We start from the raw sequence: 21,110 nt of genomic DNA on the forward strand, positions 1-21,110 counted from the left end.
TTTTCTCATATTAAACGAGCCTGTTCAACTGGATCTCTGAGGGCCTTTCCGGGGTACCACTGGAGAGAAACACAGACCTGAGTTTGAGTGATGGCACGCCCCACCTTGCCTGTTTTTTAAACAACAAAACAAAACAAAAAACAGATGGGGTCTGGCCATGTTGCCTAGGCTGGGCTCGAACTCCTGGGCTCAAGTGATCCTCCCAGAATTATGGCCCCTTTTGATTCCTGGGCAAATTATTCAAACTTCTTAGCCTGGGTGGGTGTGGGTGTGGTTGTAGGTTTAAATGATAACTGGATCATAGCTTTTAATTATTTTTTTTGTGACAGTCTCACTGTCATCCAGGCTGGAGTGCAGTGGCACGATCTCAGCTCACTGTAACCTCCACCTCCCAGGTTCCAAGCTATTCTCATGTCTCAGCCTTCTGAGTAGCTGGGATTACAGGATCCCACCACCATGCCCAGCTAATTTTTATATTTTTAATAGAGACCGGGTTTCGCCGTGTTGGCCAGGCTGGTCTCAAACTCCTGACCTCAAGTGATCCGCCTGCCTCGGCCTCCCAAAGTGCTGGGATTACAGGTGTGAGCCACCGCGCCCGGCCAAGCTTCTTAATTTTCTGAGAAACATTAATTCACATTTCAGGAATGATAACACACTGTGAATAGGCTTTTGGCATATACTCAGTGAATTCACTTACGTTGACTCATTTGTCACCCAGAACTACCCTGGGTGCCACTGCAAGTGTATGGCTGTAGAATTAGGAGTGACTGCTATACCTAAGGTCCTGTAACTCACTGATAACCCGCATCTGCCTGCCTGAGTTTGGTCTGCCCACACCAGGCTGCTTTTGCACTGCTAGGAGACCATAAGAAACTAGGCCGAGCGGCAGCAACCAACTCTTCAGCACACATTGACCAAGCACTTTTATTTTATTTATTTTGAGATGGAGTTTTGCTCTTGTTGCCCAGGCTGGAGTGCAGTGGCGCCATCTTGGCTCACCCCAACCTCCGCCTCCCGGGTTCAAGCGATTTCCTGCCTTAGCCACCCGAGAAGCTGGGATTACAGGCACGCGCCATCACGCCCAGCTAATTTTGTATTTTTAGTAGAGACGGGGTTTCTCCGTGTTGGCCAGGTTGGTCTCGAACTCCTGACCTCAGGTGATCCGCCCACCTCGGCCTCCCGAAGTGCCGGGATTACAGGCCAAGCCACCGCACTTGGCTGACCAAGCACTTTTAGTGTTGCAGTTACTGAGGGCAAAAAAAAAAAAAAAAAGACTTGGCACAGATATGAACAAGATCAGAACAGTCAAGCTTGCTCTAACAGGGTCACTGAAGAAGGAAGGTAGATCCCCTGAAACTTGCCGCTATTTCACCCGTTCCTTTGGCGTAATATCCCGTTACAGGTGCAAGAGTAGCTTTGTTTTACTGTTTTGCAGATCTCTTGGGAGCTAAGTCACACGTACTCTCTGCTTAGGCGTCCAGTCTGTTGTGATATGTGTTTTCTTAAGACAGGGTCTCGCTCTGTCTCACAGGCTAGAGTGCAGCAGTGCGATCATGGCTCACTGCAGCCTCAAACTCCTGGGCTCACGTGTTCCCGCCTCAGCCTCCCAAGTAGCTGGGAGTGCTACCATACCGAGCCATTTTACTTAATTATTTTTGAGATGGAGTCTCGCTCTATTGCCCAGGCTGGAGTGCAGTGGCTTGATCTCGGCTCACTGCAACCTCCACCTCCCAGGTGCAAGTGATTCTCCTGTGTCAGCCTCCTGAATAGCTGGGATTACAGGTGCATGCCACCATGCCTGGCTAATTTTTTTGTATTTTAGTAGAGACGGGGTTTCTCTGTGTTGCCCAGGCTGGTCTTGAACTCCTGAACTCAGGCAATCCACCTGCCTCAGCCTCCCAAAGTGCTGGGATTACAGGCGTGAGCCACTGCGTCCAGCTGGGCCATTTTATTTTTTAGAGACAGGGTCTTACTATGTTGTCCAGGCTGATCTCAAACTCCTGGCCTCAAGTGATCTGCCTCAGCCTCCCAGAGCACTAGGAGTACAGATATGAGCCACTGCACCTGGCCTGTTGTGATATGTTGTTTCACTTGAAGTATTTGAAAAAAATACAGTATCACACAAATAAGTAGTTGGAAAGGGGTGAACCTAAAGAATTGAAGTTGAATGGCAGAAGCAGAATAAGGTTAAGAAAGTTCTCATTAGGTGGGTGCGGTGGCTCACACCTGTCAACTTTGGGAGGCTGAGCTGGGCGGATTGCTTGAGCCCAGGAGTTCAAGACCAGCCTAGGCAACATAGTACATAGTGAGACCTCTGTCTCTACAAAAATTAAGTGGGCATGGTGGTGTGCACCTGTAGTTTCAGCTACTCAGGAGGCTGAGGTGGAAGGATTGCTTGAGCCCAAGAGGTTGAGGCTGTAGTGAGCTATGATCACGCCACTGAATTCCAGCCTGGGAGACAGAGCAAGACCTTGTCTCAAATACAGTAAACAAAAAAGACCTCATACTACATGAATTAAATCAGTCTGTAGATCAGGCACCAGTGGTAAAGGTCTTTTTTGCCTCTTTTTTAGTGCATTCTAGAATTTTAAAAATAACTGATACTAGGCCAGGTGTGGTGGTTCATACTTGTAATCCCAGCATTTTGGGACACCGAGGCAGGCGGATCACCTGAGGCCAGTAGTTCGAGATCAGCCTGGCTAACATGGTGAAACCCTGTCTCTACTAAAAATGCAAAAATTAGCCGGGCATGATAGCACGCGCCTTTTATCCCAGCTACTTGGGAGGCTGAGGCAGGAGAATCGCTTGAACCGAAAGATAGATTGTAGTGAACTGAGATCCTGCCACTGCACTCCAGCCTGGGCAACAGAGCAAGACTCCATCTCAAAAACAAACAAAAACTGATACTTTGTCTGAAAGGTGATTAAAAATAACAGTGTGAAACATCAGAGGTCTCCATTCCAAGAACTTCAGGTCAGGGGTAGAGTGGAGAGGCCATAAATGTAATTCAGTGGGACCTTCTAGTACAGCAAAGCATGAAAGCAGTTTTCCTCCACTCTATTTATGTGTGATGACCACATGCGTTGGCCTCTGCTCTGGTCAGCTGAAACTGCATGTTGATTCACTGGGTGATTTGAGTGGCTAAGAATGGCACCTCCCTCCTGGGTGCACAGTTCCCAAAGCCTGCTCAGAGAAACAACCTTCTGAGCACTAGCTGGGTAACCCTGTTCTAGGAGTTGACAATAAGTGGTCACCAGCCTAATCAGAACATTAACATGTGGCATACCAGCTTGCTAATTAGCCCACTGGTTTGAATTTTCCAACTCTGATGTGGATAAACGTGGTTGAATCTGAATGGCCACAAGCTCTACCTCTCATTAACCACAGAGAGCTGTGGTCAGTGAGGAGTTAGGGTGAGAGTAGCTGGATCACACTGGCAAGACAATGAGTCAAGACATCTCAGGTTATGTAAGGGACTCACGTGGCACTCTGTTATCCTGTTATCCAGAGTATTGGAGAGGAAAGGCATAGGAATTACTTTGAGGAACACTATGACTTGGGGCCTTTTTTTTTTTTTTTTTTTGGAAAGACAGAATCTCACTCTTGCATAGGCTGGAATGCAGTGGCATGATCACAACTCACTGCAGCTTCTACCTCCTGGGCTCAAATGATCCTCCTATCTCAGCCTTCTGAGTCGCCGGGACTATAGGTGCGTACCACCACCACACACACCTGGCTAATTTTTGGATTGTTTGTAGAATTGAGGTCTTGCTATACTGCCCAGGCTGGTCTCGAACTCCTGGCCTCAAGCAATCCTCCCATCTCAGCCTCCCAAAGTGCTGGGATTTCAGACATGAGCCACTGTGCCCAGCTGGTTTTTATTTTTTGAATTGGCAGTGCACACATGTTACAAAAGTGTGAGGCGGCCGTATACAGCCCACAAAGCTTGACATATTTACCCTCTGGCCAGTAGTTTGCAGACCCCTGGTTTATCAGAAACTCTTCCCAGCATGCCCATTACCTGATCACCCATTCATTGCCATTCTTTGAGGTAACTACTGCCATCCATTCTTCTAATTTGGTTGAGCTTGAAATAGGATTTTTGCTGCCTTTGAGCACTGATGTGACTCTGGCCTTGTGATTTTAAATACGGATAGTTGAAATTTGGTGGTCCCAAAACAGATATCTTGAATTAGAATATTTAATTCCATTTAAAGGGTAGTTAGGTGGTATTGGGGCACTTGAATCCCAAACACAAAAATTGAAAAGAACGTTACAGTGATTGGCTACAGACCCACTCCTTGATATGGCAGATAAATTCCTCTATGGGTTGTGGAACCTTGAAAGTCACTGTTGGCATTTTACTCCCAATGTTCATATTTCTCCTTACAAAAAGGACATTCTCGGCCAGGCGCAGTGGCTCACGCCTGTAATCCCACCACTTTGGGAGGCCGAGGCGGGCGGATCACCTGAGGTCAGCAGTTCGAGACCAGCCTGGCCAACATGGCGAAACCCTGTCTCTGCTAAAAATACAAAAAAATTAACTGGGTGTGGTGGCTTGTGCCTGTAGTCCCAGCTACTTGGGAAGCTGAGACACTAAGAATTGCTTAAACCCAGGAGGCAGAGGTTGCAGTGAGCTGACATCACGCCACTGCACTCCAACCTGGGCAACCGTGAGACCCTGTCTCAAAAAAAAAAAAAAAAAAGGACATTCTCTAATATAACCGCCATACTGTTATCACCCAATTAATAATTCCCTAATATCAGCCCATATGCAAATTTCACCAAATTGTCCTCAGAATGCATTTGATAGCTTTTTCCAATCCCCCTCCCGCACCACCTAGACTCCAATTAAAATTCATTAATTGCATTTCAATATTAGATTTCTTTGCCTATTTTTTTTTTTTAAGAGACAGGGTCTCCGTTGCCCTGGTTGGAGTGCTTTGGACAATCAGAGCTCACTGCAGCCTCCAACTCATGGACTCAAACAGTCCTCCCAACTCAGTCTCCCGAGTAGCTGGGACCACAGGGCTGCACTACCACTTCCGGCTAATTTTTTTCTTTTTTTTTTTCAACATGGCCTTCCAATAAATCTATTTTTATTTTTTGTAAAGATGGGTATGTTGTCTAGGCTGTTCCTGAATTCCTGGCCTCAAGTGATCCTCTCACCTTGGCCTCCCAAAGTGTTAGAATTAATGGGCATGAGCCACCACGCCTGGGCCTGATAATGGCTTGAGACCAGGCTACTTGACAGTCTCAAGGCCCCACGTTCTGGGTTTGTCCAGTTGTTTGTGCCTATGTCATTTAGCTTGTTTCCTGCCCTTGTTGGGGTACTTTTTTTGTCTTGTGTTAAGAACTTTGCTTTCTCCTCCATTTAACCTTCTCACTGGTTCACTCTGTGTTTTTGTTGTTTTTTTTTGAGATGGAGTCTCGCTGTGTCGCCCAGGCTGGAGTGCAGTGGCACGATCTCGGCTCACGGCAAGCTCCGCCTCCTGGGTTCACACCATTCTCCTGCCTCAGCCTCCCGAGTAGCTGGGACTACAGGCACCCACCACCACGCTCAGCTAATTTTTTGTATTTTTAGTAGAGACGGGATTGCACCATGTTAGCCAGGATGGTCTCGATCTCCTGACCTTGTGATCCACCCACCTCGGCCTCCCAAAGTGCTGGGATTACAGGCGTGAGCCACTGCGCCCGGCTACTCTGTGCTCTTAAGCAACTACCAGCAGCAGAGCCTGTTACCTAAGCGGACAAGGCCAAAGCCACTGCTCTGAAAGGCCAGAGGGATTGGCCACTACCCATGGGGACCATCTTGTTTTCTGACTGGAGTCTTCTGGGCTCGGGGATTTGCCTCCTCAGTCCTCTCCTGCCTCCCCTGGATGGGAAAAGTACAGTATTAGGTGGTTTAATAAGCACTGGCTGTGACTCACATCCTCACTTGGCCCACTGGGTCCTGGTGGTCTGCAGCTGTTCTGCCCCTATGCCTGGGGGAGGTGGGGAGACAGCACAGCCCACCTTATTCACTAGAGTTAACTCAGGAACCAGAAGCATGCCTGAGACACTTCTTTCATACTGGATCTACGCTAGGGGAATCACAATCTTGGTGTTAAATTAGTTCTTCCCACTGTGGTCGGCAAATTACCCTACCACTCATTGGCTTGTAGGAGCTGAGAAGATAAATGAAAGCTTTTTTTTTTTTTTTTTTTTTTTTTTTTTTGAGACGGAGTCTCGCACTATTGCCCGGGGTTGGAGTGCAATGGCGTGATACCAGCTCACTGCAACCTCTGCCTCCCGGGTTCACGTTGATTCTCCTGCCTCAGCCTCCCGGGTTCACGTTGATTCTCCTGCCTCAGCCTCCTGAGTAGCTGGGATTACAGGCATCCACCACCATGCCTGGCTAATTTTTTTGTATTTTTAGTAGAAACAGGGTTTCACTATGTTGGCCAGGCTGGTCTTGAACTCCTGACCTCGTGATCCGCCCGCCTTGGCCTCCCAAAGTGCTGGGATTACCAGGCATAAGCCACCGTGCCTGGCCACAAGAAAGCCTCTTTTTACTCACTTAACCTGAAGCCAGATTTTAGAGATGAGGTTTCATTGGTTGTCAGTTTTTTTGTTTTGTTTTGAGACAGGATCTCGCTCTGTTGACCAGGCTGGAGTGCAGTGGTGCAGTCATAGCTCACTGCAGCCTCCACCTCCTGGACTCAAAGCAATCCTGATTCAGCGTCCCAAGTAGCTGGGCTATCTGGCCTGGCTAATTTTTAAATTCTTTTTGTAGAGACTGGGTTTTACTATACTATGTTGCCCAGGCTGGTCTTGAACGCCTGGGCTTAAGCGATCCTCCTGCCTCGGTCTCCCAAAGTGTTGGGATTACAGGTGTGAGCCACCATGCCCAGCTGGGTTATGTTCTTTAAAGCCAGATAGCAAACTCACTTTTTATTCCATTAGGTTTATCAAAGCAGACTGCCTTCCAAGAGACAATATTTTTTAGTGTTAAGTTGACAAGGGGTTTTGCCTGCTAAGTTTGCCGAGTAAATCCTCGGACAAGGATTGTGGGTAGTGGGCAGACCAAGAGTGAGAAATATTCTCTTGCCCTAAATCAGGAGACTACATTAGAAACAGACAAGATAGACTCAGGAAATAAAGGCTAAAAGGTATAAAGGACAAGGCAGCTTGTAGCTGACTGCAAGCATTGTGGGGTGAGTCTTTTTTTCATGTAATCTCCCTAAATACCGTCCAAATCTCCAAGGTCAAACAGATGCCACCTCCCGCTGCTGGGGCGGGGCCACATTGAGTAATAATCATTGCTCCCCGTGGTATGTTAGCACTTCGATTTCTTTCGCCTAGTGGCGACAGAGCCAAAATGAAACTGAGTAAGTACAAAACAGCAAAATAGCATTGGCCGCATCCCTCAGGGCCTCACGCACGCACTAGCCACAGCTGGTCTGGCCGCCCTGCCCCATTCCTTGAGCTACAAAATGCTGCAGTGATGCTGGTTTGCAAAGCCCCAGAGCTAGATGGGGGGATTCAGCATCCCTCCCGGCCCAGGTCTGGGCCCCCTCCCTACCCCAACCTGGGGGCTCTTGCAGTAGGTCCCCTGCCGACCCCTCCCGGCTCTGAAGCTGGCTTTCCCGGGGATCGCCTCTTCCAGACCCCGGACTCCAACAGCGTCCTCGAGCCCAGCCACCCCCGCCTCCAACCCACCTGGGAGCTCCATCCTCGGCCCTATCTCTGAGCACCTCCCCTCCCTAAACGCCCAGACCCCCGGCCAAGGAAGCCTTTTGCTGCCTGCCGTCTCCCCGAGGGGCCTCCTTTGCATTGGCGAGCCGTTCGTCCCTGGCCCCGGCGTGCACTGGCGCGCCTCTGTCCCCCGGGTTCCTCGACGTAAGACAGGTTTCTGGGACGGTGCAGAGGCCAGGGCGCCTGGACTACGCGGAAGCCCGGATGTGGGCCGGGCGGGACTGCGGCTGCGTATGTAGCCCCGCCCCGGGGGGCGGCCGCCTTCCCCTCGGGCATGGCAAGAGCCAATCACAGGCCAGCGTGTCCCCGCTCCGCCAATGGTCGGCCTGTTGCTAGGGCCTGGGTCCCTGCCCCGAAATTGGCCCGCTTAGCGGCCCCAGGGCTTCATTTGTTGCAGATCCCGCCCTCCAGCCACTGGGGAGCTTTATCTCCCAACTTCACCCGCTTCTCTCTCCTCCGTCTTCCGCCTCCACCTTTGTTACGTGCTTGGGAGGACGGAGCCTTGGGCTCGTGGTGGGCCCTTGGTCCCACGCCTGCCCTTCAGTTTCTCCATCTGAATAATGACGTGATCTCGTGTCCCGGCCCGTACTGGTTGGCTATCCTTTCTTACCTACACATCTCTGCTTCTGAAAACAGCCCTGGGAGGTCTGCGTTGTTCCCAGATTGCAGAAGAGGAAACTCCTGGCCCCCGATGCACACAACAGCTGGGCGGTTTCTGGTGGCGACCTGGGTCTGACGGGTTCCATCACTTTACACGCGGGAGCCATGGTGCAACAGTGAGGGAGGGGGCAGATCTGGTGTCCTGGCGACACTGAGGCCAGGTCCTGCCTCTCTTTGGTATCCCAGGCCCTCCACAGCTAGGTCCCAACCTGCCTGTCCAACCTCCGCTGCCCTCATACCCCAGGTGTTACAGCCCCATCAGCCTCCTGTGCGCCCTTCAAGGTCCTCTGCTCCAATACCCTTCCCTCCCACGGTCCTGATGATGATAACTGAATCGAACAGTGGCGGCCAGCCAGGGCCAGGGCCCTCCCCCATCATCAGTCCTGAAAGATGTCAGAAATGGAATAAAGACACCCAGTCTCTCCGCTTCCCATCTCCTGACATAGAGTTGTATAATCCCAGGCCGAGAGGGAGATGAGTTGCCCAAGTCACTATCAAGGCTGGATTTAGGAATTAAAAATCAGCTCCAGTGAGGTTGCTGACTGTTTAGAAAGGTGGGATTTCTGTCGCTCAGCAATGTCTATTTTCTTTTTCTTTCTTTTTTAGAGACAAGGTGTCACTCTGTTGCCCAGGCTGTACTGGAGTGCAGTGGTGCAATCATAGCTCACTGGAGCCTCCAAATCCTGGGCTCCGAGTAGCTGAGACTATAGGTGTGCACCACCATACCCAGCTGATTTCTAAATTTTTTTTGTAGAAACAGGGTCTCACTGTGGTGCCCAGACTGGTCTCGAGTACCTGACCTCAAGCCTCAGCCTCCCAAAGTGTTGGGATTACAGGTGAAAACCACTGTGCCCGACCCAATGTTTCATTTTCTGAATAAAGGGCTGTTGGGGGACAAAAGCTTAAGAGCTCAGGATTTGGATTCTCATCCCACCATGTCCTAATTAGGTGACATAACCTCTCAAGGTATTTAGCCTTTTAGAGGATCAGTTTCTACATCTGTAAAATGAGAATAATACAACCTACCTCAAAAATGTCTAGCAGTGACTGAGTGCTTACTATCGGCTCTCAGCAGCCTTCTAAAGACTTCACAGTGGCTGGGTGCAGAGGCTCAAGCCTGTAATCCCAGCACTTTGGGAGGCTGAGGCAGGAGGATTGCTGGAGACCAGGAGTTCCAGACCAGCCTGGGCAACATAGCGAGATCCTATCTCTACCAAAATTACAAAATTAGCCAGGCATATTGACAAATGCTTGTAGTCCCGGCTACTTGGGAGGCTGAGGTAGGAGGGTAGCTGGAGTCCAAGAATTCGAGGCTGTAGTGAGCTGTAATGGTGCCATGGCACTCCAGCCTGGGCAACTGAGCAAGATCCTGTCTCAAAAAAAAAAAAAAAAAAAAGTCAGGCGTGGTGTCTCATGCCTGTAATCCCAGCACTTTGGGAGGCCGAGACGGGTGGATCACCTGAGATCGGGAGTTAGAGACCACCCTGACCAACATAAAGAAACCCCATCTCTACTAAAAATACAACATTAGCCAGGTGTGGTGGCAGGTACCTGTAGTCCCAGCTACTCGGGAGGCTGAGGCAGGAGAATCGCTTGAACCCAGGAGGCAGAGGTTGCGGTGAGCCGAGATAGTGCCACTGCACTCCAGCCTGGGCAACAAGAATGAAACTCAGTTAAAAAAAAAAAGAATACTTCTTAGGTATTAATTCATATAGTTGCATCATTTGCAGATGAGGAAACTGAGACTTAGCAACATGCCCAAGGTCCCACAGCTAAAAAGTAAGTGGCCAAGTGGGATTGAACCCAGGCAGTGTGACATGAGTTCCTGCAACCATAACTGCGATCCCGTGCTGCCGCTCAGTGGAGTGGGGTTGCTATGAGGATTTAATAAGCTAACAAGTGATTGGCAGCTAGCAGGTGCCTCCTAAAATGTGCCAGTTCTGATTAGGATCAGAGTGGAAACAGTGGTCAACCCCCCTGCAGCAGAGGGTGTGACAGGGTGGGGCAGGAGCCCGGGCGCAGGCCTTGGCTGCCAGACCCTTCCAAGGCAGAGAGAGTGGGCTGGGTCTTCCAGGAGGGAAATTCAGGGAGGCTTGAAGGCCCTTGGAAACTGAAGCCCAGGGCAGAGAAGAACCGGGCTAAAGGCGTGCTGGGTGTGGGGCTGGAGAGAGGGGCAGTGGGGAGGTGTCAGAGTTTTTCAAGACTGGGCCTCTTTTTATTTTTGTTGAGACAGGGTCTCGCTTTGTCACCCAGGCTGGAGTGCAGTGGCACGATCTTAACTTGCTGCAACATCCACCTCCTGGGTTCAAGCAATTCTCCTGCCTCAGCCTCCCGAGTAGCTGGGATTACAAGTGTCCGTCACCACACTTGGCTAATTTTTGTATTTTTAGTGGAGACGGGGTTTCACCATGTTGGCCAGGCTGGTCTTGAACTTCTGACCTCAAGTTATCCACCTGCCTCAGCCTCCCAAAGTGCTGGGATTACAGGCATGAACCACCATGTCCGGCTTGTCTCTTTGTTTTATTTATTTATTTAGTTAGTTAGTTAGTTATTTATAAGAAACAGAGTCTCGCTCTGTCTTCCAGGCTGGAGTGCAGTGTTGTGATCATATCTCACTGCAGCCTCAAGCTTCTGGGCTCAAGCAATCCTCCCGCCTCAGCCTCCCGAGCAGCTGGGGCTGTAGGTGTGCACCTACTGCCATGCCATGTCCGGCTACTTTTTCCTTTTTTTTTTTTTTTATAGAGAAGGGATCTCACTATGTTGTCCAGGCTGGTCTCACATTCCTAGGCTCAAGCGATCCTCCTGCCTCAGCCTCCCAAAGTGCTGGGATTACAGGTGTGAGACACTGCGTCTGGCCAAGACCAAGTCAATTGCCCCTGTTTGCGCTCTACAGGGCTCAGAACCTGGGCAGAGATTCCTGAAGGTTCTGGACTGGGCAGTGTCGGTGCCTGAGGAATTCATCCTCTCTGGGAGGGCACCAGGGGGCAGTCGCTTACTGTCCTATCTGGGCCTGGGAGTGGGGCGATGTGGGTCCGCAAACCCCAGGGCGTTCTCTAGGGGGCAGTCTCGGGCCTGCCTGCGCACAGCTCCATTCTCCGTGTGGGAGGGGCTGAGGCTTCCTGCCTGATCTTGACTTGAGCCGGGGTGGGGATTGATTTATCTTTCTCCCACCCAGAGCCCACTACCCCCTGCTGAGGGGATCGGTCTGTGGGGCTGCTCCCAGGGTTCAAGGCTTTCAGGCTGGGCAGACCTGGAGAAGAGGGGTCTTTGGGGCCACGGGAGGAATTACAAATGGATAGTTTGGGCATCAGGGCTCAGAGACAGGTGGGGTGGGATTCAGAGAGGGGAGGGGCCTCAAACAAGGGAGGGGAGCCTGGGGAAGTGAGAGGAAGTGCAGTCATGGGGTGGGAGCTCAGAGAAGACGGGTGAACTCCAAGAAAGGCCAGGTGAGGCGGCTCACATCTGTAATCCCAACACTTTGGGAGGTGGAGGCAGGAGGATCACTTGATTCCAGGAGTTTGAGACCTGCCTGGGCAACATAGTGAGACCCGCATCTCTACAAAAAATTAGAAACTTACCAGGTATAGTGGCGCACACCTGTTGTCCCAGCTACTCGGAAGGCTGGACAGGAGGATTGCTTGAGCCCAGGAGTTGGAGGTTGCAGTGAGCTGTGATCTCACCAGTGTACTCCAGCCTGGAGACAGAGTGAGACCTGGTCTCTAAAAAAGAAAACAAAAAGAAAAGAAGAGGCCAAGCATGGTAGCTCATGCCTATAATCTCAGCACTTCAGGAGGCCAAGACAGGCGGATCACCTGAGGTCAGGAGTTCAAGACCAGCCTGGCCAACATGGTGAAACCCCGTCTCTACTAAAAATACAAAAATTAGCTGGGTATGGTGGTGCACACCTGTAATCCCAGCTAATCTGGAGGCTGAGGCACAAGTATCACTTGAACCCATTGGGAGGAGGCTGCAGTGAGCCAAGATGGTACCACTGCACTCTGGCCTGGGCAACAGAGCTAGACTCTGTCTCAAAAAAAAAAAAAAAAGAAAAGAAAAGAAAGAAAGAACGGATTTCCTGTGCGAGGAGGGACTTGGTGTTGGGAGGGGTACAGTCAGGTAGTGGAGCTGAGTCAGGGAGGGACAGAATCAGTGGGGCAGATGGGAACTCACGAGGGGTCCAGTGAGGGCATGAGGGCCAAGAGAGGGTAGGTGAACCCAAAGAAGGGAGTGATCTCTTCTTTGTTTTTTGTTTGTTTGTTTGTTTTTGTTTTGAGTTGGAGTTTTGCTCTTGTTGCCCAGGCTGGAGTGCAATGGCACTATCTCAGCTCACCACAACCTCCGCCTCCTGGGTTCACGCCATTCTCCTGCCTCAGCCTCCTGAGTAGCTGGGACTATAGGCGCCTACCACCACACCTGGCTAATTTTGTATTTTTAGTAGAGATGGGGTTTCTCCATGTTGGTCATGGCTGGTCTTGAACTCCTGACCTCGTGATCTGCCTGCCTCAGCCTCCCAAAGTGCTGGGATTACAGGCGTGAGCCACTGCGCTGGCTGACCTTTTTTTTTTTTTTTGAGATGGAGTCTCGCTCTGTCACCCAGGCTGGAGTGCAGTGGCTCAATCTTGGCTCACTGCAACCTCCACCTCCCGGGCTCAAGTGATTCTCATGCCTCAGCCTCCCGAGTAGCTGGGACTACTGACACCCACCACCATGCCTGGCTAATTTTTTTTGTATTTTGGTAGAGACGGGGTTTCACCATGTTGCCCAGGGCGGTCTTGAACTGCTGAGCTCAAGCGATCCGTCCGCCTCGGCCCCCAAAGTGCTAGATTACAGGTGTGAGCCACTGCACCCGGCGGGAGTGACCTCTTTGTCATCCATCCACCTGATTAAGTTTTCAACCTCCTTATCCTGTGGTCCCACCAGCCTGAAGACATAGACGCTCCCAGCCATTCCTAAGAGGACTTTGAGGAGCCCATCATATGGAGAGCAGAACGACATAGGGAAAAAAGGGGTTACTTAGTGGGGCCAGGGGCCAGACTGAAGGCCTTTCTCACCCAGGCCCTTGTTGGTCATGCACAGAAATATCCGCATATCCTCAAGTACCCCTGGGACTTTGGTCTTCCTACGATTGTTAGGGGACCTGGGTAGCTTCCACTATTCATGACTCCCCCTAGATCTTCACCCTGCATGGGACTGACAACACCAACAGACAATCAGAGGTCCCCCAGAAGTGAAGTCTCCGAATGGAAACTGAGCCCAGGGCCAGGCTGCACCCCAGCCCATGTCTCCGCCAGGGTGCAGCGGGCCCAAACCAAGGTCTGGCCCCAGCCCTGGGCTTTTTCCCTGTTTTTTTTTTTGTTTTTTTGTTTTTTTTTTTTGAGATGGAGTCTTGTGCTGTTGCCCAGGCTGGAGTACAATGGCGCTATCTCAGCTCATGGCAATCTCTGCCTCCTGGGTTCAAGCAATTCTCCTGCCTCAGCCTCCAGAGTAGCTGTGATTACAGGTATCCGCCACCATGCCTGGCTAATTTTTTGTATTTTTAAGTAGAGATGGGGTTTCACCCTGTTGGCCAGGCTGGTCTTGAACTGCTGACCTCAGGTGATCTGCCTGCCTCGGCCTCCCATAGTGCTGGGATTACAGGTGTGAGCCACCTCGCCCGGCTGGCTTTTTCCTAAACATGGAGCTACTCCTGCCGCCTCAATCAATTCTTTATTTTTTTTAGAGACAAGGTCTTGCTGTGTCACCCAGGCTGGAGTGCAGTGGCATGTCCATAGCTCACTGTAGCCTCGAACTCCTGGGCTTAAGAGATTCTCCCGCCTTAGCCTCCCAAGTAGATCAGACTGCAGGCACCACCATGCCCAGATAATTTCTTATTTTTAGTAGAGCCAGGGTCTCACTATGTTGCCCAGGCTGGAATGCAGTGGTATGATCATAGCTCACTGCAGCCTCAACCTCCTGGACTCGAGCCATCCTCCTGCCTCAGCCTCCTGAGTAGCTGGGACTATAAACATATGCCACCATGCTCAGAATTTTTTTTTTTCTTTGAGATGGAGTTTCACACTTGCCCAGGTGGAGTGCAATGACACAATCTTGGCTCACTGCAACCTCTGCTTCCCAGGTTCAAGCGATTTTCCTGCCTCAGCCTCCTGAGTAGCTGGGATTACAGGCAAGCACCACCACATCTAGCTAATTATTGTATTTTTAGTAGAGATAGGGTTTCGCCATGTTGGTTAGGGCTGGTCTTGAACTCCTGACCTCAGATGAACCACCTGCCTCAGCCTCCCAAAGTGCTGGGATTACAGGTGTGAGTCACTGTGTCCAGCCCCAGCTAATTTTTAAAAACGTTTTTGGCAAAGATGGGGACTCACTATGTTGCTTAGGTTGGTCTTGAACTCCTGGGCTCAAGCGATCTTCCCGATTCAACCTCCCAAAGTGCTGGGATTACAGGCATGAGCCACTGCGCCTGGCCTTGATTCATTCTTTAACCCCAATCCCTCCTGGCAGGCTCTGCCCCCTTGTTCAGTCCTGGGGCGGTGGGCAGGGAGGGGGAAGACTTCCTTCTACCAGAGTCAGCTGCTGATACCATCACTGTCATCTTAGGCAGGGCAGCTGCTGTACCCAGCTGAGAAGAAGGGTGGGAGGGGCTGTTATGCTATAGGAACCCCGCCCAGAGGGAGTCTGTTTTTCCCAGGGTCCCCAGCTGTGCTCTTTTCTCCCTGGGCTGAGAGTCGAGAGCCCTGGCTGGACACTTGCTTTTTGTTTGCAGGCCAGCCAGGGAGGCTCTGCCACCCTCGTGCTCCTGCCCGAGGCCATCCCACGAGTCTGTTATTGATCCAGAGCCGTCCCTTCTCAGCCAAGCCAGGGATTCCCGGCATTTGTCACACTGCCAACTCTCCCAGCACCAACTGGCGGTTGGCAGGGCTGTCTCTTGTAAGCAGCCCATGAAAATATGGCTCGTCCTTGGGAGGCACAGTTAGATGGGCACAGCGAGGTCCAAAGTCACCTGGCGAGTTGGAAAGGGAAAGAGAACCAGAGGTCTTGACCAGGAGGAGCGTGCCAGGAATGGAGTGATCTCTGCTCATGCGTGGGTCTCCATCCCTGGGCTCCTCAGCGCTGGCACCCAGGGCATCGGTTGATGGGTAGAACAGTGCACCCTTTGGGGTGGAGTGCACGCACCCTGCTCCTGCCCTGCCCAGACCTGCTGGGTGACCCTGGCCAAATGCAGTCCCAGTCAGGCCTCAAGTTCCCCTCTGTAAGCTGAAGGGTTGGGCCAGCCAGTTTCTGGGAAAGGTACCTGCCCAAACGAATTAGTCCACTGGGGCATGGAGGGGAACACCTTTTCTTTTTTTTTTTTTTTTTGAGACGGAGTCTCGCTCTTTTGCCCAGGCTGGAGTACAGTGGCATAATCTTGGCTCACTGCAACCTCTGCCTCCTGCATTCAAGCGATTCTTCTGCCTCAGCCTCCCGAGTAGCTGGTGAGAGGTGACAGCGTACTGGCAGTCCTCACAGCCCTCACTCGCTCTCGGCGCCTCCTCTGCCTAGGCTCCCACTTTGGCGGCACTTGAGGAGCCCTTCAGCCCGCCGCTGCACTGTGGGAGCCCCTTCCTGGGCTGGCGACGCCGGAGACGGCTCCCTCAGCTTGTGGGGAGGTGTAGAGAGGCGCGGGCGGGAACCACGGCTGCGCGTGGCACTTGCGGGCCAGCGCGAGTTCCGGGTGGGCGTGGGCTCGGCGGGCCCCGCACTCGGAGCAGCCGGCTGGCCCCGCCAGCCCCGGGCAGTGAGGGGCTTAGCACCTGGACCAGTAGCTGCTGTACTCGACTTCTTGCTGGGCCTTAGCTGCCTCTCAGCAGAGCAGGACTCGGAGCAGGGCTCGGGGCCTGCAGCCCGCCATGCCTGAGCCTCCCCATCCCGCCGTGGGCTCCTGCGCGGCCCAAGCCTCCCTGACGAGCACCGCCCCCTGCTCCACGGCGCCCAGTCCCATCGACCACCCAAGGGCTGAGGAGTGCGGGCGCACAGCACGGGACTGGCAAGCAGTTCCACCTGCGGCCCCCATACGGGATTCACTGGGTGAAGCCAACTGGGCTCCTGAGTCTGGTGGAGAACCTTTATGTCAAGCTAAGGGATTGTAAATACACCAATCGGCACTCTGTATCTAGCTCAAGGTTTGTAAACACACCAATCAGCACCCTGTGTCTAGCTCAGGGTTTCTGAATGCACCAATCGACACTCTGTATCTAGCTACTCTGGTGGGGACTTGGAGAACCTTTGTGTCCACACTCTCTATCTAGCTAATCTAGTGGGGATGTAGAGAACTTTTGTGTCTAGCTCAGGGATTGTAAACACACCAATCAGCACCCTGTCAAAACGGACCAATCAGCTCTCTGTAAAATGGACCAGTCGGCTCTCTGTAAAATGGACCAATCAGCAGGATGTGGGTGGGGCCAGATAAGAGAATAAAAGCAGGCTACCCGAACCAGCACTAGCAAGTTACTTAGGATCCTCTTCATCGGTGTGGAAGCTTTGTTCTTTCTTTCTTTGGGTCCACACCGCTTTTAAGAGCTGTAACGCTTGACGTGAATGTTTGTAGCTTCACTCTTCAGCGAGACCACGAACCCACTGGGAAGAACAAACAATTCCAGATGCGCCACCTTAAGAGCCGTAACACTCAACGGTGAAGGTCTGCAGCTTCGCTTCTGAGCCAGTGAGAGCATGAACCCATCAGAAGGAAAAAACTCCCGACACGCCACGTTTAAGAACTGTAACACTCACCGTGAAGGTCCTCGACTTCATTCTATGAGTCGGTGAGACCAAGAACCCACGAATTCCGGACTCACCGGGACTACAGGCGTGCTACTACGCCTGGCCATAGTGGTGAGACTGGTTTCAAACTCCTGACCTTGTAATCCTCCTGCCTTGGCCTCCCAATGTGCTGGGATTACAGGCGTGAGCCACTGCGCCCAGCTGGAAACACCTTTGCTCTTTTTAAAATTTATTTTTGAGACAAGGTTTTGCTCTATCACCCAGGCTGCAGTGCAGTGGTGTGATCATAACTCACTGCAGCCTCTAGCTTTTCGGCTTAAGTGATCCTCCTGCAGGTGCGCACCAGCACATGTGGCTAATTTTTTTTTTCTTTTTTTGCAGGGATGAGTTCTTGCTATGTTGCCCGGGCTGCTCTCTAACTCCTGGTGTCAAGCAAATCTCCTGTTTAGGCCCCCCAAGGTGCTGGGATTACAGGTGTGAGCCCCTGCGCCCAGCCTGCAGTGACTTTCTATAGTTTCCACTACACATTTACAGATCAGGGACACTTTTTTTTTTTCCTGAAAGTTTTGCTCTGTTGCCCACGCTGGAGTGCAGTGGCCTGATCTCAGCTCACTGCAACCTCTTGAGTAGCTGGGATTACAGGCGTGTGCCACCACACCCGGCTAATTTTTGTATTTTTAGTAGAGATGGGTTTTGCCACGTTGGCCAGGCTGGTCTTGAACTCCTGACCTCAGCTAATCTGCCCCCTTTAGCCTCCCAAAGTGCTGCGATTACAGGGGTGAGCCACCACGCCCAGCCCGATCAGGGACACTTAGAGCTATGATGCTGTTCACTATCCCCCATGTCTTGATATGCCCTCCAGGCCCCAGGGGAGCTACACTCAGAGGTTCCCCCCATATTCCCTGGGGGCAATTTCCCTGGGAGGGGCAGTATGACAGTGGGGCTTAGCCCCCATATCAGGGATTCTGAGCTTTGAGGGCCAGTGCCAGACTGTCTGAGACAAGCCCAGCCTCACCCGCATCCCTCTGCTCTTCTGCTTTCTTCCTCCTCTCCCTCCCCTGCCAACCCCTGATCTCTGGCACTGTTGCAACCCCCCAGGTCCTGGTGTATGCATGTGGGAATGGTGGGGAGGTGTTTTGGGGGGCCAGCCTGACCCCTGCCCTGGGCTCTGCCAGGGTGGCATAGGGCTTCGGTGGTCTGGGGCTCTGTGCCTAGGCTGGAGGTGGTCTGGGGCTCTGTCCCTGGGCCGGAGCTCCAGTTCCCCCAACCCTCCTGTCCCTCGGTGGCTCTCCTCCATCACCAAGAGGCTCTTGGGACCTAGCTCTGGGGTTCCCTGTCGCCTTTCTGTGGGCAGCTTTTGCTTCTGTCTCCACCCTCTCAATAGAGCTGTCGAAAACTGCACCTGCCAAATCCTGTCGATTCTATAGTCGGAGTGATGATGGCGCCTGGAAATAATTCACTCCTGGGCAGCCAAGGCCCGGGGCTGCCTGATCTTACAGACTGTGAGGTCAGCAAGCCCTAGACAACACCCGTCCTGGGGGGGGAGGGGCAGTTCCAGGCCTGTCCTGCCTTTTTGTTTGTTTGAGACCGAGTCTCACTTTGTTGCCCAGGCTGGAGTGCAGTGGTGCAATCTCAGCTCACTGCAACCTCCACCTCCTAGGTTCAGGCAATTCTCCTCTCTCAGAATTTGAGACCAGCATGGCCAACATGGAGGAAGCCTGACTCTACTAAAAATACAAAAATTAGCCAGGCGTGGTGACAGGTGCCTGTAATCCCACTTAGGAGGCTGAGGCCTGAGAATCTCTTGAACCCGGGAGGCAGAGCTTGCAGTGAGCTGAGATCATGCCATTGCACTCCAGCCTGGCTGACAGAGTGAGACTCCATCTAAAAAAAAAAAAAAAAAAAAAAAACAGGACAGGCCTGGAAAGGCCCGGAATTGCCCCACCACCCCAGAAGCAGCACAAAGACTCCACAAATCTAACACCCAGCAGAGACCCCCAGATCTGGGCCAGCCTGTCCTGTCCTGCCAGCCAGAGCCCACTATGCCCAGAGGTGCTGCCCCAGGCTCACATCATCTGAGCTGAGCCGTAGAGTGTGGGCTGGGACCTGTTGTGACTCCCCACCCTGCTCCAGATGTGGGTCTCTGGACAGGGAACTCACGAGGGAGTAGACTGGGCTGGGCGCAGCGGCTCTCCCCTGTAATCCCAGCACTTTGGGAGGTCAACGCAGGAGGATGGCTTGAGCTCAGGAGTTTGAGACCAGCCTGGGCAACATAGCGAGACTGTCTACCAAAAAAAAAAAAAAATCAGCCAGGCTTGTGGCGCGCTCCTGGAGATGCCTTGAGCCTAGGAGTTCCAGGCTGCAACACTTTAGTATGGTGCACCAAGATCCCACTACTGCACGCCAGCCTGTATGACAGTAGGAGACTGTCCCTAAAAAAGAAGCTGGGGCCGGGTGTGGTGGCTCACGCCTGTAATCCCAGCACTTTGGGAGGCTGAGGCGGGCAGATCGCTTGAGGTTGGGAGTTGGAGACCCACCTGACCAACATAGAAAAACCCTGTCTCTACTAAAAATACAAAAATTAGCCGAGTAGGGTGGCGCACGCCTATAATCCCAGCTACTCTGGAGGCTGAGGCAGGAGAATCGCTTGAACCCGGGAGGCGGAGGTTGCAGTGAGCCGAGATCGCGCCATTGCACTCCAGCCTGGGCAACAAGAGCAAAACTTGGTCTCAAAAAAGCAGCAAGGTGGTGTGGGGTGATATTGGGGGTGGTGTGGACATGCTCCAGGCCCTCGCCTGCAGGGTGCCACCCTTAGGGAACCTGGGAAAGTCAGACTGTGGGCTGATAAAAGAACATGGGAGTATCTTTTTTTTTTTTTTTTTTTTCTGAGACGGAGTCTCCCTCTGTCGCCCAGGCTGGAGTGCAGTGGCACGATCTCGGCTCACTGCATGCTCCGCCTCGAACATGGGAGTATCTTGCTACAGCCTCAGACTCTGGGTCCCTCAAAAATTTGAGGACCTTGGGACTGAGCTCCAAAGCTCCCATCTGTTTTTGTTTTTTTTTTTTTTTTTTTTTTTTAGATGGAGTTTTGCTCTTGTCCCCCAAGCTGGAGGGCAGTGGCACGGATCTTGGCTCACTGCAACTTCTGCCTCCTGGGTTCAAGCGATTCCCCTGCCTCAGCCTCCTGAGTAGCTGGAATTACAGGCATGCGACACCATGCCCGGCTAATTTTTGTACTTTTAGTAGAGACGGAGTTTCACTGTTGGCCAGGCTGTCTCGAACTCCTGTCCTCAGGTAATCCACCCGCCTCGGCCTCCCAAAGTGCTGGGATTATAGGTGTGAGCCACCGCGCCAGGTCCCCCATCTGCTTTCTACCTCCACAACTTTCCCTGGGCCTGGTGAGAGGGTGGCAGCTAGGGCAAGGGCAGACAAGGGAGAGGGGAACTGGGCCCTTGGAAGCCTGACTACACCTGGAGGGAGGCCAGCTGGAAATAAACACAGGCAACAAGAGCTGCTGGCCCAGCCAGCAGCACAGGTCTGAGCCCGTCGGTTGGCCAGGGCTCTCCCCAATCTCCCCACCCCGAGACTCTGCAGGCTCCGTTCTCACCCCAATTCGGCTTGCCAGTTCCCTTGTGACTGCCAACAGGGATGCCCTGGCCTCAGGGAGTGTGGCGGTGACAGAGATCTCAAAGCTTGCCAGGTCCACTGTGGTGTCCTTGGGGTGTGCTGAAGCCGATGCCAAGCTTTTGACATAGTAATCCTCCCATCAGCTCTGAGGTGCAATTACCTCTGTGCCCCTTCACCTGGGACCCAACCTAGGTGTTCCTGAGAACTCAAGCCTCAGGTGCTTCTCTTGTTTCCTCCTCCTTCCCCACCTTAGTTTTAATTGCAATCGTGACCTTGCAATCATGACCTTTTTTTTTTTTCTTTTAAAGATGGGGTCTCACTCTTTCTCT

This window comes from Pan paniscus, chromosome 6, assembly GCF_029289425.2.
Source record: "Pan paniscus chromosome 6, NHGRI_mPanPan1-v2.0_pri, whole genome shotgun sequence".
Taxonomy (NCBI): Eukaryota; Metazoa; Chordata; class Mammalia; order Primates; family Hominidae; genus Pan; species Pan paniscus.